Genomic DNA, 20896 nt, shown 5'->3' with positions numbered 1-20896 from the left:
TAACACATTACTATTCGTGACAGGTTCCTCTTTGTATCTCCAACAATTTGGAAATTTTTGTCCTCAGATCATTGGTTATTTAGATTTATTTTTTATCTTAAATCATCTTGCTAATACCCAAAAGTCTTAACATCTTCAAATTGCATTTGTAACTTCCTAAGAAATGATAGCCCACTGGAAAACCAGTGGATTAGAAATGTGACATACAATTCTTAATTATCTGTCCACAGTATGATACAGGGTATGAGAAATTGTTCTTTTGAAGTCATATGCTTATTTGGTCTGCTTCAGTTGGAAACGCAGATATTTTATTTTCTTAGGAAAACAAAATTGTTTACATTTGTGTTGGACTAAGTGTCACCCACACTGTACAAATTAATTCCGAATACTACCTTAGGCATTTTGGTAAAATTTGAGGATGAAGAGTAAGGAATAAAGCAATGAAAAGCAATAAGCAGCAGCAATTAAGATGAAATTTGCTAGTGATAAGGGTACTTTCTTTCACTGGTTTCCAAAAGCCAACTGCAAAACAACGAAGTCATTATCCATTGCTTTGTCTTCCTTCAAATTCTTACATGGGATCCACAGAGTCCCTTCAGTGCAGAATTGTTGGCATCTGTCCCTGAGTCAAATCGCACTGAGAAGGAAATATACCAAACAAGAACATTCAACTAAGAACATGATGTTTTGATCTGATCATTTGGAGAACGCTGGCTATTTTAACGTAACATATTGCCATTTATTCCTATGTTGTGATTTAAATATGGATGATTACATGATAGTCTTCTGCAATATCCCTGATCCTCACCTCCCATTGAACTGGCAGTGATATTTTGTTCCAGGACTAAAATGATGTCTGGAATAGTACTGAGCACAGTAGGTGTGTTCACAAAGCTCTACCTAATGCATCACTCTTATTATGTTAATTTTGTAATTAAAATCAATTTATTTAATAGCCCACTAAGCAGAGTGGAGGCTCATACCAACTGTGGTTGCAACTTACACCGTCCATCCTGGCTCTCATCCAGAGATATCCTAGGCTAGTCAGTTTTCTGTACTGACAGTTGCAGGCTAATTATTCTCTCCATATTACTTAATTAGATCCTCTTTCCATGTTACTAACCCAAATCCTCCAAAAATTATTTTCAGTTATAAAAATTTGCCTTTCCTTTATTGGGGTCCTTGATTTTTATTAGCTCAACATATTTTACATTTCTTAGTTTGATGACATATCAGGAAAGGCTGATGTTGAATAGCATTTCAAAATATTTCTTAAGCAAATATAATTTCTTGCTTTTTAAATAATTTTTACTAATAATTCCAAAGTGGAATATTTAAAACTGGAGCCCCTCTACTATGTGCCATACATCAGTTCAAAATAGATTTATTCCTAATCAGTTTTACAACATATGCTGTTGTTATTGTTACAAGTTTTCTTACAATCAGAGAAAACTGTTTTAAATTTTTGACTTCATATAAATGGATTCAAATGTTTTCACTGTGAACAGGAATTTGATTTGGACACAGTACTTTGTGATGGAGGAAAATCACAAAAGTCAACTGATAAATAGGCCTCTGAGAGTGCAGATCGAACACCAAGAAGCTGGTTTTTATCTGTGGAGTCAAGTCTATATGTATATATTTTACTGTATTCTGAAATGTGTTCATTTTTGATTTGATCCTATTTTTGATGCAGCCACATTGGAAGAGAAGAAGTAAAATTGTCATTATATGTGGATGACATGATACTATACATAGAAAACCCTAAAGGCGCCACACAAAAACGACTAAAGCTAATAAAAGAATTCAGCAAGGTAGCATGATACAAGATTAACACACAGAAATCAGTGGCATTTCTTTGCACTAACAATGAAATATCAGAAGAGGAAAGTAAAGAAACAACTTCTTTTAAAATTGCAAGCAGAAAAATAAAATACTTAGGAATAAATCTGACCAAGGAAGTGAAAGACTTATATGTGGAGAACTACAAAACATTGACTGAGGAAATTAAAGAGGACTTAAAGAAATGGAAAGATATCCCATGTTCTTGGATTGGAGGAATTAATACTGTTTACATGGCCATACTACCCAAACCAATCTACAGATTTAATGCGATCCCTATCAAGTTACCCCAGACATTTTTCACAGAATTAGAACAAATAATCCTAAAATTTATACTGGAATCATGAAACACCCATAATTGCCAAAGCATTACTGAAGAAAAAGAATGAAGCTGAAGGAATAACCCTCCCAGATTTCAGACAATACTGCAGAGCTACAGTCATTAAAACAGTATGGTATTGGTATAAAAATAGACATATGGATCAATGGAACAGAAAAGAGAGCCCAGAAATAAACCCACTAACTTTTGGTAAATTAATCTTTGACAAAGGAGGCAAGAACATACAATGGAGTAAAGACAGTCTCTTCAACAAATGGTGTTGGGAAAACTGGACAGCAGCATGTAAATCAATGAAGTTAGAACACTCCCTCATACCATAAACAAACATAAACTCAAAATGGCTTAAAGACTTAAACATAAGGCAAGTCACAATAATTCTCCTAGAAGAAAACATAGGCAGAACATTATCCTACATCAATCTCAGCAATGTTCTCCTAGGGCAGTCTACACAGGCAATAGAAATATAAATAAAAATAAGCAAATGGGACCTAATTAAACTTACAATCTTTTGAAGAGCAAAGGAAATCATAAGCAAAACAAAAAGACAAACTATAGGATGGGAGAAAATATTTGCAAAAGATGAGCCTGACAAGGGCTTAATTTCCAGAAAATATAAACAGCTCATACAACTTAATAAGGAAAAAAAACAAACAATCCAATCCAAAAATGGGCAGAAGACCTAAACAAGCAATTCTCCAGTGAAGACATTAAAATGGCCAATAGGCATATGAAAAAAATGCTCAAAATCACTAGTTATCAGAGAAATGCAAATCAAAACTACAACGAAATATAACCTCACACCAGTCAGAATGGCCATGATTCAAAAGTCTACAAACAATAAATGCCGGAAAGGCTGTGGAGAAAAGGGAACCCTCCTACATTGCTGGTGGGAGTGCAGTTTGGTGCAGCCACTATGGAAAACAGCATGGAAATTCCTCCAAAGACTATAAATAGACTTACCCTATGATCCAGGAATCCCGCTCTTGGGTATATACCCAGAGGGAACCCTACTTCAAAAAGATACCTTCACCCCAGTGTTCATAGCAGCACTATTTACAACAGCCAAGACATGGAAACAATCTAAATGTCTGCTGACAGATGACTGGATAAAGAAGTTGTGGTATATTTTTACAATGGAATACAACTCAGCCATTAAAATAATAAAATAATGCCATTTGCAGCAACATGGATGTTCCTGGAGAATGTCATTCTAAGTGAAGTAAGCCAGAAAGAGAAAGAAAAATACCATATGAGATCGCTCATATGTGGAATCTTAAAAAAAAAAAAAAAAAAAAAAAAAAAAAAAAAAGACGAACTCATTTACATAACAGAAACAGACTGACAGACATAGAAAAAAAACTATGGTTACCAGGGCAGGTAAGGAGTGGAAAGGGATAAAATGGGAGTTCGAGATTTGCAGATACTAACTACTATATATAAAATAGTTAAACAAAAAATTTCTACTGTATAGCACAGGGAACTGTATTCAATATCTCTAGTAACTTATGGGTAAAAAGAATATGAAAATGAATGTATGTATGTTCTTATATGACTGAAGTATTGTACTGTACACAAGAAACTGACACAACATTGTAAACTGACTATACTTCAATCAAAATATATTTTTAAAAAGTTAAACTTGAGTTCTTATTTAGAAAATTCCAAAGACATCCCAATTGTATTAAAGACCAAGTTCAGGTACGTCTGCAATAAATATCATTTCACTTCTGTAATGTGTTCATTACTTCTCTAGCATTCCTCCTTGAGTTCCATTATTCTGTATCCACTTTTTATGAACAGAACCCTCTGCTATCTTAAATTAACCAGCAATTTCCAAAGGATTTTCGCTACGAATCCCTGGTGAAATCCTACTTATTGCAATCAACCTTTTTTTTCCTTCCTATATTCTAATGGCACAACTATCACGTCTTTCTATCTGTAATAAGCCACCACCACTACAGCTCCTAATGCCTCTCATTATAGTCCACGTGTGCAGCAAACACATTGAGTTTAAGCTAATGAAGACAATCACGCAACACCAGGTAAAAAGAACATATACAGTTCTTGTCATAAGCCTTCTGATATTCAAACATAGTTCCTCCCCACCAGAAGAAAACCCGATTGGAGTAAAGATTGGATGTGGACAAAGAGTAGCTATAGAGTAATGTTTCTCAAAATATAGTTCTGATACCAGCAGTGTACAGATCATTTAGGAACTTGTTAGAAATGCAAATTTGGGGTCTCACCCTAGACTTACTGCCCAAACCTCTGGGTTCTGGATCTAGCTTTCTCTGCTTTAACAGGTCCTCCAGGTAATTTTGGTGTGCACATAATTTGGAGAACCACTGGTACAGAGAAAGACAGATCTGATTTAGAGTCATATCTTTCTCACTTCTACCTATGAAACTGCTAAGGTCTGAATGGTCATGTTCCCTCCAAGTTCATGTTGCAATCCTAGTCTCCAAGGTGAAGGTACTATAGGGTGAAGTCTTCGGGAAAGCTTGGGCTTCAGGAATGAAATTAGTCTCTTATCAAAGGGACCTGACAAGCTCCCTTGTACTTTCTGCCCCGTAAGTTCACAGTGAGAAGACTGCTGTAAGTGAGGAAGGAGCCTCTCACCAGATACCCAGTCTTCTGCTACCTTGCTTTTGGATTTCTCAGCCTCCAGAACTGTGAGAAATAAATTTCTGTCATTTATAAGCCACCCAGTCTATGGTATTTTGTAATAGCAGCTCAAACAGAGTAAGATAGAGATTGTTAAGGTCTGAGGCTATGAGAGTTATGTGACTTCTATAAATTTAGGGCATCCTTGTCTGTATAAGGAAGCCAACCATGACTATACGGAAGCTAGGTGAAGGTAGGTGTGTGTACTTTTGTGTGTGTGCACCTATGGGAGAGAGAGGGAAAGACAAGTAACTGGAAAACATATTTACTACAGTATCTGTCACATAATAGCTTATTTTTTCTTCTTCTTTTATTGATGTATAATCAATTTACAATGTGTCTATTTCTAGTGTACCGCATAACAGTTCAGTCATACATATACGTGCATATATTCCTTTCCATACTCTTTTTCATTATAGGTTATTGCAAGATATTGAATATGGTTCCCTGTGCTCTACAGAAGAAACTTATTGTTTATCTATTTTATGAATAGTAGTTTGCAAATCTCAAACTCCCCATTTATCTCTTCCCTCCCCATTTTCTCACTGGTAACCATAAGTTTATTTTATACATCTGTGAGTTCGTTTCTGTTTTGTAAATAAGTTCATTTGTGTCTTTTTTTTGGGGGGGGGATTCCTCATATAAATGATATCATATGGTATTTTTCTTTCTCTTTCTGGCTTACTTCGCTTAGAATGATGGTCTCCTTCTTAATAAACACCAGATTTTCCCATGCCATTTACTACACATCCTGATCAATGAAATATGTTACAGTTCACATAATAATAAAATGTTGAAAAGAGATGCTATCTTGACTTACAATAATGACATAGGAAAACCTCCTGCTTTACCAGTTAGGTTTCACAGCGCTCTTATTCTGAGGACTATCCCGTGTGCGCCAAGTGGGGAAGGTGTATCTGAACACGACATCACAGTCCTGTTTGTATGTTCGGGAAGTACCACCCTTAGGCCCGACATGCATGGCACTGCTTAGGGATCCCCAGGGTAGGTCTTCCAGGGCCTTAGAGTGTCTCGCTCAATATTTTCTCAGCCCCATCGGGTGGCTTAGACCAACTGGAGCTGGAGGTGTCAGCAGAGAGGGGTGTCCTGAGATCAGATCTTGGCCTGTTTTGGTCTTCATGACAAAGAGTGTCTCCCATGAAATTTCCAAATCCCTTCCAGTGACTAGGACCAGCCTGGATTCTCCAAGGCCTTAAAAGTTGCCATGGGCATCAGAATGGTCTTGCTGCTAATGCACTAGTAGACTGAATTGACTCTTGTTCCAAATCCTATTAGAAGTCAAAGGAAAGATGCTTCAGTGCTGATGAGCAGCTCACAGGGCGTATTTGTGTTGCTTTTCAACTGTGTCATTATAAATAGGATTTTCTTTCTCTTTTCACCTTTGTTATTGTCCTTACAAAGTCAGCTATAAATGTGTTGGAAAAATGAGTGAACGGATTAATAATAGGGAGCTTTTAAGTGCAAGCTACCTCTAATCTCACCACTCACCACCTATCATGAGCCTTCACTTAGATGATGTAGAAAACCAGAGCCTCATATATAAATGAGGAAAATATATACATATATATACTAGAAAATATATACATATATAAAAATGAAATCATATACATATGGTTTTGAAACTTTTTGTAAGTTAACATTTTTCAAACCTATGGAAATATCAGTAAATGGAAATCTATGTATTTTATTTGTATAACTTCTCAAATTCTGTTTCAGAATTTATTTAGCTTCCCACTGGGTGATTTCATTGCTTCTAAAGTGAGTAACATGTTGATAGGCAATAAGGTGCATTTATATTTGTTTTTTGGCTCCTTTTGGCAATGATAATACTCACTGCTGTGAGTCAGAAAAGACATAGTCACATATTTTCCGATGGAATTCTAAATAGATGTAAATATTTTGAATGTTTATTTAGAAATACGTATCAAAAGCCTTGAAAAACAAACCTCCCACCTTGGATTCAGCAATTATTTTTCAATAAACTTATTCTCCACAAAAAGAGTGGAAGAGGAAAAAGCATATAACTAAACTATGTGACAGAATACATTTCTTGATGTTTAAAAGTACATGTAATAAAAGTTAAGTTTCTGAAGGAGCACAGTATTTTGCTCCTGTACTTCAGATAGGTTACATAACAATACTTTGATGATTCCTTTAAATATATATTTAATTAAAGTTTAATTTTATGTGGGCAAAGAAAATAATAAGAAGGATAAAAATTGATATGTGTCTAAATATATCATGTATGCCAAAATCAAATATAAAACATTAAAATGTTACCAAATTTTTGTTAACAGTGTACAATTGTTCCTTCTTTTAGGAACTTGAAGCAGATTTTTGAATCCATAAACAAAAATTGCAGTATTCTTTGTTCTATTTGAAGCTGACTGAAAAATTATATCTGATTTGGCAAATAATAAAGATGATAACTTTTGCATTCATGTAACTTATACTAAACCATTTTATGTAGAAAAATCTCCAGCTAAATAGTTTCTATAACACCTGAAACAGTTCTATGGAAACCATGTCACATTTCACTATTAGAGCATGACTAACTTGTTAACATTAGAAAATTGCTGCCAAATTTAAAAATATTTACCCATAACTATTATTAATTAGACTGATAGTCAGCAAAATCATAGAATAATGACCCAACAACCTAAGGAAATTTCAAATGAGATTTTGACAATTTTGCAAAACTGGCACTCCAACTGCTTTTTGCATATGGACAGAATACAGGTGCTTATAAAACATGTGTGTGTGTATGTATAAAAATTGTGTGAGAATTTAAAATAAAAAATATTCATTGGCTTAGATGATACAAATGTAATATCGACATAGTATTTCTAATTCAATTTTATAGTTACCACTGCGGTTTACAATATGATCATAAAGGAGTGTATGCAAAGGGCAGTTAATTATAATTCCTGAAAACATGTAGGAAATGACTTGTTATTACCAAACTTTAAAATGACATGAAGGACATAGAATTTTCACGATAAGTTCTGGACTTCTTGTTGCTTCGTCCTGTGGGAATTCCCGGTAGTCACTCAGTGCATCCCCAATCAGTGTAGCAGCTCTTACCACGCCATGGTGTTTTTGTTATTGATTCATGAATTTAAAATCTGAACCTTAGACTTTTGGAACATAGAAATGATCTAATTCAACACCAGCTCTAATAAGCGAGACAAGAAATTTAAGACGACAAAGAAAAAGATATAATTTTCTAAAAAGAACAATATGTACTTTAGAGAAATGTGAATATTCCTTATATAATACTATATAACCTATTAATGAAAACAGATACAAAACTACATATTAAAAATAGGCAAGCCATGAGATAGAAAATGTGCCTCATTAACAGAAAACAGGAGTTCAGTTTTGGTAGTTTTCAGGTAACTGTCAGCTGAAACAAAAAAAATGACATATTAGTTTACATCCACCTGATTGGCAAACATTTAAGCACCATGTAAACTTTATAAAAATGCAGGAAAAACAGAAAGTTTCACATGTTGTTAGTAGAAATCTGAGATGAGGTGTGCAATTTTTTGAAAGTGATCTGACATTCTTTTGTCATAAAAATAAACATTACTTTAAAATACACTCCATTTGCTATGCAATTCATATATTCACACAAAAAATGCACAATGATAAAATAAGTGATCCAGATATTAATTTGCAAATGTCTATAGTGGCAAAGACCAGAAACAACCTAAATATTCAGGGAGAGAAAAATAGCTAAATAATTTGGGCATGGATATGCTACATGATATTTTTGCAGGTATGAAAAAAATTTGAGTTTAATATATATCTGTTGAGGTGAATAGTTGTCTAGAATATATTTTTTAGGAAAGAAAAGAGAAGTAAAGAGTAAACATTTTTGTATAATCCCACTTTTTGGGGAAAGAAACAAATGCAAAGGACTATATAAAGCATAAGTGATTTTATTCTGTGTATTTTGAACTAGAATGGTGTATGATGAGGATAATGGTACCTGAATGAGAACACTAATATTTTCTATATTTTAATATATAAGAGAAGAGATATTAAAATCAGTGATTCCAGACAGTAGAGATTCTACTTTAGTTATGACACGATTATGACTCGGATCAAATTATGTTATGTCTTCTTGCTACAAAACCTTTGGAAATTCTAGCCAATTGGTAATTAGCTTAGAATATAGCAGAGCATCTCCAAAATAAAAAAATGCCACCAATTTTAAGGGAGATGAAAGGGAACGGGATTGTGAGCTGATTCTCTCACCCACTGATCTGAGGCAGAATACTGCATGTGAATTGTCCCATGAGGACCAGAGGAATGATATCTGAATTTAAATCATCAGATAAAGATATTGGAATTTAAATCATCACATAAAGCTTTGACCAGAAAAGGTACACATTGGGGGGAAAATAGGCCTAAAAAAAGATCTGCCCACAGATACAGGGACATGTATGAACCGTGTTCATTTCTGCCAGGCTCTTCTGGGTTTCACATCTCTGTACTGTCCCACTGTAGGTTTAAAATTATAATTTGCATGATGTATAATGTTATCACAAAATCCTCAAGCCAGCGTATTATTGCAACATGAGTTTCTCTAGTGATGCCTTATCAACTCAGCTAAAGCAAATATAAATTTAAATGTTCATATCTAAGATGAAGATTCCATTCTTCCTTTTCTTGTTATGATAATAGCAGAAATAATTTATCAAAACCTGGGAACATGTTCGGAAGTATTTAGAGGATACGCAAATTCCTATTTGAATAAACATATAAAGTAATATAAAAATAAGGTAATAAAAGATGATTGAAGACTGGAAAATCTATTTCTCATTCTCATTGTATTGCCACTCAGGAAAGGGGCAAATTAAAAATAAGGAAGTCAAGAAGAAAGCTTTCAAAGAAGTTGAAATAGATGGTTTTAAAGAAATCTATTTATATTTAAAATATATACTGATCTACATAAGATTCATAAAATCTTAAAATTCATAAGATTCATAAAGGAACTTTGATTTAAAATATTTAAAATTATACATCTGAGGCAAAATAATTTCTCTTATATGTAAAAATAGGACTAAGATTATGAACGAATCAAACTAGGATTTTTTCACTGTATTTAAATTTCCTTCAAGACCTCTACCCTTTCATGCTTGGCACCTGATGTTTCCATGACTTAATGGGGAAAGGAAAGAATCCTGAACTTGAATTCTTTCATTATTCTGTCCTTCAAATTGCTATTGTATTTCCTTATCTCTGTATCCCGGGGAAAAGCTATCTTTTCTCTTGAAGAAGGTGAATCTTCTGAACTACTGGCGCTTTACTCTTGATATTTCTCCACAAATTATTTCCTTGATTACATTTGTGCCCCCCACAGTTTGCGACATGCACAACTCAGAGCAAGCTCTCATTGAGTTGCTATGGAACTGAGCTGATTTAGTTTTTCAAAAATAGAAAGCTATGCCAGCAAAGATGATGGCAGATTTGAAGCTAGAGTTTAAAAAATTGAAAAGGATAAATCAGCAAACTCTTAGCTGCAGAATAAAAAGATTAAAGGATATCTCTCCATAAACTGATAAACTGCAGTAGTCGTTTTGTGTCAAAGGGAAGATATTGCACAAAATACTATCCTATCATCCATAACTCACCACTGATTCATGTAACATAATGCATGTTCACAGAAAAGAACAAATCCGAGGTAAATGAGTAACAAATATATTGGTATAACATGTATATACGATGCCAAAGGAAACTGTTTTTTGATTGCTAGCATATGGCAACATTTTCTGATTTAAAGTTGTGTCCAATGTGCCTATATTTCAGATAGATGCCTGGGCACACACATCATTGACCTTATTCACCAGTCAGTTTATAAACACACGCTTGGATTTGGACACATAAGCCCTGAACCTCACTGTTCTTTGTCCTCCTGCCTGGCCAATATTCGGGGAGACGGGTGGGCAGTGTGGCCCCTGTGACAGACGAGCCGCACATAGCGGCGTGGATGCAGGCTTCATCTACAGCACTGAATGGCAGGGCTTAAGTCATCACTTCTTCAGAAACGCTGTGTTTCGACTGCATTGTCCTTAGTAAAAGATGTAACCTTTATTTTCCCAGGTCTGTAAAACCTTTTATGTCATTGAGGGCAATTATTTTTGGAAACTATTGATGACAGTTTCTGACAGACTAAAAGCAGTTATTATAAACGAATATTAGTCCTGAGAGGCAGCGTCACAGACTCCTTCAGTGATGTTGTTTTGTAAGCTTTGGTGACGGTGGTCATCCCACCATTGAAAATCGTCATCTGTTTTTAGGTTTTTAAGACGAGCAAATAAGGCATTTATAATTCTTCAGAGTTACTTTACTGCCAGTTGGATGACGATGACAATTCCTGAAACAGCAGCTTTAGGTAAAACTTTCTTGTTGCTTACTCTGTATATGCAGTGGAGAGTGTTTTGGCTGAATGCCGAAAAAAGATGCTTTCAAATGTGTCATTTTGCATCAATTTTGGTGAAATGTTTACCTTGATCTATCTTATCTACCAATATAAAAATTATGTCAAGTTTACTAGAATGCTATGCTTGTATCCTATACAGGATACAGATAGTACAATAGAATAAATATGCAATAAAAACCTATAGTTGTTTACAATATAATTAAACGTGTTTGAATTAATCTTACAGTTTTAACATGTTAATCTTACAATTTTAACATATTCCAAATTTTTTATCAAAATATTAAGACTTTCTTGTATCTTTATCTTTGAAAAGATTTTTGTGTTATATACTTCCCACCTATATACCAGTGGTATTTAAAACACCATGTTTATTTCTAGTTATGTGATATTTATTTTAGGTTTAGTAGATAATTCCAGCATATGAAAAGCTTATGATTCATCACTATATTCTAGAAATTTGTATTAGTCTAAATTTCCCCCAATTAAAAAACATTTTAAAAAATATTTTGACAAGTCATTAGCATTTTCCATGAGTGTTTTTTATAATGTGAAATATGTCTTAAATGCCTATTACATTTTTATGCTGACAAATCTTTCATTATACGAACATCTCCTATACTAAGCTTTTTGGATTTCTTTCCTAATTCTTTGATACCAAGTCAGATAATATATATGGTGTGGTTTGAAAGAACGTAAATTATTCATAAGCAAAGTATTTTATTAGAAAAGGAAAAAAATCACAACTTCTTTCTGAAACTAAAGGTTTTCAATTTAAATATAAATGTAAATTCTGAGTAGCAGGAACAGTTGGAAGACTTTGGGTCATACTGCCCTGACTGAATGATACGGATTTGATTTATCAATTTCTATGTACATGAGTGCTTATTTTTATTTAAATTACACATTTACAGGCTTAAGGATTTTCCTTTGTTTTTCCCCACTCCATTTGAAAAGCCATTATTTTCCAATATATGTACTGCATCCTTCTCTTGTAGATTCAAAATATCTACAGGTGCATTAAAGACTCAGAAATCCTATGGGACGCTTTGTTTAAATAATAAATTTTCAACACTGGTTTCCTCATATAAAATGTTCCTCAAAATTTTGGGAAATACTCTCCTAAAATATTGTAATACCAGCAGGTAGTCTGTGCTTGGTGTTCGTGTGTAGCAACTTTTAAGAACACAAGACTCAGAATCAGAAAGAAACTGGCTCAGATCCTAGCTCCACCACTGACTGACCAGGACAAATCACTTCAATCTTCAATTTCTACCTTCATAAGATGGTGGCAGTTAAGTCCTACCAATAGAGATGTTGAAAAGATACGATGAAAATGTGTTCAAGTCCCTTGGAACAGTACGAGATCCGTTAACACTTAATACACAGTAACTACTGTGGATTTAGTTACTTTCTGATTTTGGTGAAGCTCTTTTCTTTCTAACAGTTATGGTCAATTTCTTAATGACCAAATGACCTGTGAAAATCCTAAAGAACAAGCCTACTATGAAAGGTAGGGATCACACGGGAAGTGATCTGGCTGTCAAGAGATATCAGGGGTATTATTACCCACAGGGAATTCGCCATCATCAGGTGTCACAGAGTCTGAAACGTGACTGTTCCAGGGGACCAAGAACAGGTCCATCGAGCAAAGACAGCGGATGCCGTCAAAGTGCATGAGTCTGGTGAACAAAACCAAAAATCCCAACTCCACGCAATTTACGTAAAGAAATATAGCTGGAGCATAATTGGGACATACATTTTAAAATACATATTTAATTCCCTCCCTTAAGGGTACACTCATCAAATAAGCATGAAATCAAAACAGAAAACTTATTGAATTCACTGAATTAATTATATGCCAGGAAGTGGGCTAGGCGTTAGTTATATGATTCAAAACATAATCACTTTAGATTGGGTGGTCTTCTGTTGTCATTTCTAACAATGGAAATTGCCTTGCCAATGGCTCCAAAACACATTTAATTAATTTAAATAATTTAAATGTAGTTTAATTTGAAAAATTTAGGTGGACATCTCAAAGATTTGCCTTTCATAGTCTCTATTTCGTATTTTTCTAAAACTGCCTCACCCGTCTCGTGGCTGGCGCATCTCATATTTTTCTTTAGGTGTATAATACTTTAAATCAAGTTCTGTTCTGTCTTCATATCTCTGTAATCTTGAGCTTACAGTTGTGCTTTGACCTATCAACCATTAAGCACATAGGCACGATGTTACAGAAGATATGATTTCCCCTTCCCAGGATTAGAGAGATATCTCACTGTAACCTCATTGCCAACATTGTCTTTGTTGTCAAAATGTAAAACAACTAAAGGCTCTCCAAAAAGGGAAAAAGGAAAAGAAAACTGAAACACCATTTTTGCATGAAGAAGCTTATATTTTAAAAAGAATTGATAATACATAGATAAGTAAATAGGTAGATAATAAATTACTTCAGCAAAACTAAGAAAGAAGATGCATGAATGACTAAGTGATCATCTGAGAATGCATATGATTTATGTAAATTCAAGTTCAATAAACACAATGTAAGTGTATTTTGCATAGAGTAAACTAAAATGTGTGTAGTGAGCATATACATATATGGAAATTGGGATTTTCCTATTTAGTTCCCACTTATTATTGAAAAACTGTCTATAGGATGTGGAATGCCAAAGATTTACTATGTCCAATATTCCAAATTTTCTAGTCTTATTTGAAATACAAAGTACATAATTCCTGTCTTTGTTGTAACAGAAAAATACATCCTCTACCTTTTAGAGAATAATTTCATTCCAGTGTTCTCATAGAAAATACACTCGCCTCAGCAAGAGTTTTATATGAAAGTTGCTGCACAGCTGATCACCCATCTCCCTCTGAGTCAATTATTTTAAAATTTTCAATCTGGGCTTAGGTTTAGGCTTAGTCATTGCACCAATGGGATTTTCAACAGGGTTTGTAATGACTTGTACTTGTGCTGAGATGTCTCAGGCAACTTTGATTCTGCTTGATCTATTGCTGCATTTGATTTTAGAGATCACTGAGGACTGAACAGCCACTTTTTCCGCCATGGGCAACTTTGGAATTGCAGTCCAACATGCCTTTGCCCAATGACTGTGTTGGACACACACATTAGCAGAGTGTTCCTCTTAGGGTTCTGAATGCCGGTCCTCTCTAACACAGAGAATGAAAGCTACCTTGTCTAAATAAATACCCTTAGGTTGACTTGGGTTAGTATTTTTCAGAGGATAGAATTGTTGCACCTCTCTGTAGCCTCTTTGCCAGATGGGCAACTGCCTGTTCTATGCTTGGTTGGTAAATAAATTGCTGATGTTTTCATAGTAAAATCCTAAAGGTTATGTTAGATCACACTTTTATGATGCACCTCAGTGCAAAACATCTGTTTCCTAATTTACTCTCAATCACCAAAGGTATAAAGAATGTTGTTAAGTTTCTGCTTCGTTCTGACTCATTGGCTTATTGATGAGAGTGGTTTCGTATATCTGTAAGCAATGCCTTGCAGTGAGAAACAGAGCTCAGAAGGCAGTGGAGGTAAAAGGAGCTAGCAAACAAGAAGCCCTGGTTTCACAATCGCCCTTATAGATTCTGTTCTGTATCTTCCCTCTTGGCTGGCTGTTCAATACCTATAGTTCTGAACTGGCTGTCCTTTTTTAAATTCATCTGCTTTTCCATGTGCCCATGGAATAGTAGAGCCATTCATCACTTCTTGCTAGATGGTAACTTTGGGAGGATAAACAAAATTATAGAGCTCCTAGGCAAAGATAAAGCTCCACATTTTCACACAATTTGATCCATCTCTATTGATATTTTCTGGGATTGTTTTCCATGATTTTCTCAGCCTAGAAATTCTCTTTGGGCAATCTAAAGTCAGACCTCAAAGTAAGGCTTGTGGGGTTCACTGTGACCTGGTCCCTGCCTGCCTCTCTAACTCTACCTCTGTCACCCCTCCTCACTCACTGCATGCTCTGTCAAAACCAAACTAAGTGTAGTTTTAAGAATATAATGTGTCATTGCTCACCACCATGCTATTTTCTTGAACTTTGCCATTAACATGTAGGTCAATTTATAGGAATCACAAATAAATTCCACAGCATCAGTATATAAGGTACTTAACTCCATTACGTTCACCAGAATATTGGTCTGTTTCTTTCTCTACCCTAACTTGTAAAAGCAATGTTTTCCTTTTGGTATCTATAATTCTGACTTCTGGCCTCTAATAATGTGATCAATAAATAGTTATTCTCCCCTTTTTTGGTTAAAACTTGCTCTTGAGATGTTTGTTTTTCAGATAAAGTAAAATGATTGCTAACTTAGTTTCAAATACAGTTACATTTTAAAATATATAAATAATTAAAAAATATAAATGTGCGGCTTATTCACCCATTCATTCATCCATTAATTAATCTCAAATGGCAATTTAGGTGGGAATAAATAAAAAGACAAGATTTTTTGGACGTTGAAAGAATACTCAGGAGTCTGTCACATCACTCACCTACACATAATTCTGACTTTATTTGAAATTTCAGCAACTCCACTTGTATTTTGCATTTCATTGTTTCTTGCATTATCATGAACATGAATTCTGAAATAATTCCTTCTTTCACCAGAAACATAAATTTCTTCTCAACTGGATCATTCCCCTAAATATACATGTTCTAATAATTCACATTAATTTTTTAAAACTCCCTTGATTTCACATACCCATTTATTGGCTCATTTCTCTGCTCCTCTTCACAGGAAACACATGCACATTTTCCCCCCATCTCCACAAATACCAATCACTCAAGCCAACGTGATCATTTGTCAAGAATTCTGCAATGACTTCATAATTTATATGTATGCGTTTATTCTTATCATTCCATCTTCCACTCACCATTCATTGTGAACCTTTAAAAATGTAAACCAAATCATGTCATTTTCTTATTTAATACCCTTCAAGGGTTTCTTTCGCTCTTAGAATAAGACCTAAGTAATTTACCCAGACCTAAATCTGTACATGACTTTGATCTTTTCAATTTCCCCCTGAACTCCTCCCACTATAATCAAAGCTGTGATGTCCCACACAGATCCCTTTCTCCAGCTGCTGCCCTTATCCCCCAGCTCAGGTAAGTGTTGACTGCTATGGGTTTACAGATCCACCTTCCTTTATGTAATAGCCCTCAGGTAACGTGAGCCATCTGAGCAGGAAAGTTAGGACCTCCCGGTGGATGGTTCCCTCAAGCAATGACTAATGAAACTTGACATAATTGATCAGCTCCATTGCTTCAAGGGGATGTGAAACTTCACCCTATTGTTCATGGTTCAGAGTCCACATCCTTGCTCAGTGTTCCCCCTTCTCTACCCTACATCACCCTGCCCCTTACAGGTTACTATTAACTTGTAGTGTGCATCCTCCAAAAAAATCATGCAGAAATTCTTCCAGGAACCCAAACTAAGACATTCACTCTCACTGTGTTTGATCACATGCCTTCTTTCCTCTGGATCCACATCATCCTATATAAAGACCTCTGCCCCAGATGTTCTTCCAGTGGGATCTGCTTTTTACGCCCCACATTCCATGACATTGCAGTGTTGTGTTTAAATCACAGTTTAGTTTGTTTATACTCTGGGTTGTTTTTTGAAAAAGTGTTTTTGTTTCAATTTATTGACTGTGTTCCTGCCTGAAACACGAGCTGCATAAGAACAGGGATTTTCTTGTCTTTTTTTCTCAGCAATTTATCTACAAAACTCAAAGGAATACCTGTCTGACACACACGACATGTTCAGTCAATATCTTGCGTGAAAGGATGCCTATAAAACAAGAGGGAATCCACAGATACAGTGCATACGACTGGTTGCCCCAATGTGTGAAACCTTCTCTGTTGGTCTGGTGATGCCACACTCTCCTGTTTTTTCCCCAAACTCTTTAGCTACTGCTTTCAGACTCATTTAAGTAGCCAAATAAACCTACGGTCACAGTGAAGAATTTGTGTATCCATTTTGCAGTCTGCCCAGCAGTGTTCCTCATAAGTCACTTCTCTACTTTTCCATCCTGTTTCAGTTTGCAAATCTTTTGAGAGAGAGGTAATACGGGCCATACATGATAGCTATGATGGATGAGGCCTGTAGATTGCTTTTTACTCTTGAACATTTTTAAGAGAGGTGAACATTCGCCAACACCTTATCTTGAGAGAAGGGAATCTTTATAGATTTTGCCATTGCACATTGTATTAGTCAGGGTTCTTAGAGAAACAGAAGCAACAGTTATCCATCTGTCAGTATCTATCTATCTATCTATCTATCTATCTATCTATCTATCTATCTATCTATCTATCGAGAGTTATTATAAGGAATTGGTTCCTGAGATTATGCAGGTTGAGAATTCCCATCATATGCAGTTGACAAGTTGCAGACTAGGAGAGATGATGGTGTAGTTCCAGCCTGAAAGCCAGCAGGCTTGACAACCAAGAACAAAAGATTCAATTCAAATCCAAAGACAGGAAGGAGCTGGTGTCCTAGCTCACAGAATCAGGCAGAAGGAATTCCCTTACTCATAGGCCTTTTTATTCGATTCAGACTTTCAGCTGAGAAGATGTGGGCCACCACAACTCAGTAAAGCAGATTGTTTTCTCAGCAGAACACTCTGCTTTGCTTAGGCTACTGATTCAAATGTTAATCTCATCCAAAGCATCCTGAGACGCATGCCCCAGATAAGATTAACCACTCACAAATTTTCAGAAATTCTAGCATTTTCAGATTTAAAGTCAGTCATGGACTTTTATAAATATAATGTTAGCAAATTTATATAGATATATACATTTAACTATTTACACACACACACACCCTACCTCCTGTACCCTATCTTTTGAATAGAGAAAGAAGAACAAGAAACATTTAATAGATCTTTAGCACAAAGCCGAATAGCCAAAATCTGACTACAAAGCGCCTCCTTATGTTAGAGATGCAAGTATATTAAGATTCAAATTGTTGTTTATAGTATGTTAATTTCCTCACCATTATTGAATTTTTATTCTCTCTGTTGATTACTTTTGAAGAGCTCTAAAATTGGAGCAATGTGTGCTTTATTCTGTCTACATAGCAAGATGGGAGCCTGAAATCTGATGAGAATTTGGAAAACTAAGTATCCTGTTTACTCCTGAATTTTAAAACTAAATGAGGCTTTCTTTTAACTTTCTTTAGGACATATATGCCTTGTTCAGAGATATTAGGCAGATTATTTATGGCATATTATAAATTTTTATACATTTAAGATATTCTTAACATCATTTTATTGAATTATTTTCCATAGAAAAGGCATTCACGCTACAATTTACTTCTTACCAGAAGAAAGATGTTTTGATTTCAGTATAATGTTATACATTTTAGCAACACAACTTCAATATTCAAAACATATTTACATTCTATCATGAAACATAATTTCACATGGGAAAGTCACACTGCTCTTCTGCCCACACTTGTGAAACATTACAATACAACATGCTGTTTTAATATATCCAAAATTAATGTGCTATGAAGCATTTACATAAAATGCAAAGAACAGAGTATGATGTCCCCCCGAATTATGCATATATACGATTATTTTATCACCTGACAATCATACTGCTTTACTTTTTTTCCCTTAATAATCTAGGAAGCTCAAGTGACTTTCTCTTAAGCAGCAATGATTTTCTGTCAAATCCTTACCTTACATAAGCTAATATACTCTTACGTTTTCTACCTAATCATCACCAAAACCATAAATCTTCCAATGTTACAGAGCTAAGAACGGGATGGAAATAGGCTTGCTGAAATAATGCCTCACACCAATGGGACAAATTCTCCTTTGTATGAAATACAGAAACTTTTTTCCTCAAAAGCAGATGTATTTTAAATTACAACTATCTATGTTGACGAATATCCCATGAAGTTCTGGATGATTATATCCATTTAATGTCTCATGTATTAATGGATTAATACCAATATATTAAATGGCATGACTGAGATAATTTGACTCTTAAGTAGCCCTGCTCATAGAGCATTTTCTTGATAAGAGATCATCTGTTTTATCTCAATTGTCTGACAAGTATGAACGATTTCCAGGCCGGAGTGACTAAAATGACTTTCATCCATTTTAAAATTAATGAATTCTATTCTATTCTATTGGTACAAGAGATTTACACTCAGTGTAGAGCTGATGTAAGGTGAGACTTTATTAACATAGATCTGAGTAGTGGGAAAATCAAAAGAAAGAAGGAAAGATAAGGTCTCCTGTGAGAAGATGCCACCTTGGTCAGAGCTCAAAGAACTTTAGTTGTGGAATAAATTATGTGGAAATAGCTGAAAATCCATTTTGGGGTGCCTAGATAAGCCAAGTGTTTGCTTCCATTTGTCCCCATTTCCCCACGATGCCTTAAGTTGGAGACACAGTGAAATCTTAGAAGTTCCACTTTCAGTAAACCCAAGAGGAGCGTTACCTAGGAAACCAGGTATCTGCATTCTGTCTCTAACCAGCTCTGGGCTTCTTGCCAGTCATGTAACCTCTCTGGGCCACATCAGTTCACATGGTCTTTCATTTTTAAATTAGGCCAAAAGGAATGAGATAACAAATTATGGTTACAGTGTGAAGATTCCAAGAATTGCTGGTAAATAATGCGACGCATACTTGGGATCCTTAAAGTCTGGGAAGTGCTGGTCATTTTCACTCTCTTCGTTCAGTAAGGCCCTGCTAGTGCTTATCAACCCTTCGGGTCAGGTAAATGCTGTAATTACCTTCTGCAGTGCCAAACAGTGAAGGTGAATACAAGCAGAGATGCTTTAAAAAGTGTCAGTTTACCAATAGCTAGAGTCACAAATCTTATTTATATAATTTTAAGCCACCATCATTTTACAGCGTAGAAAACTATGTTATGAAAGTTCCGCAAAATAACTCAGCTACACATCACAAAATATGTACATTAAATCTGAATCTGCCTTATTTAGTCATTCTTTAAAGAGGAAAAATAAACAAAAATGTATATTCTAAAACATTTCTTAAGTAGCCAGTTATACTTTAACATAACATAAAGGAATGCTTCCAACTATCTTAAGAAAAGAGTGATTGTTAGTGGACAAATACGGAGGTTTTTCTTTAGAAAACACACTCTGTATAGCAAGGTTGCCAAGGCACTAGAACCAAGAGCAAGGAAGCAAGGCAAATGGTACAGCCACTTTAAAAGAGAATTTGGTGGTTTCTTAGACTATGAACACCATAGAATCGGGCAGTGATACTTTTTGGTATTTATGCAAAGGAGTTAAAACCTTATCCTCACCCAAAAACCTGCTCACAGTGTTTATATCAGCTTTACTTGTAACTGCCTAAACTTGGAAGCAACCAAGATGCCCTTCGATGGGTGAATGGATAAACTGTGGTATGTCCAGACAATGGAATATTATTTAGTTTTGAAAAGAAGTGAGCTACCGAGCCACGACATGGAGGAAATGTAAATGCTTATTATTAAGTGAAAGAAGCCAATCTTAATAACTACATACTGTATGATTCGAACTATACAACATTCTGGAAAAGGCAAAACTGCAGAGACAGTAGAAAA

The sequence above is a fragment of the Camelus ferus genome, chromosome 8 (genome assembly GCF_009834535.1).
Source record: "Camelus ferus isolate YT-003-E chromosome 8, BCGSAC_Cfer_1.0, whole genome shotgun sequence".
Taxonomy (NCBI): Eukaryota; Metazoa; Chordata; class Mammalia; order Artiodactyla; family Camelidae; genus Camelus; species Camelus ferus.
The sequence above is the reverse complement of the archived record's forward strand: the minus strand, read 5'-3'. Positions refer to the sequence as shown.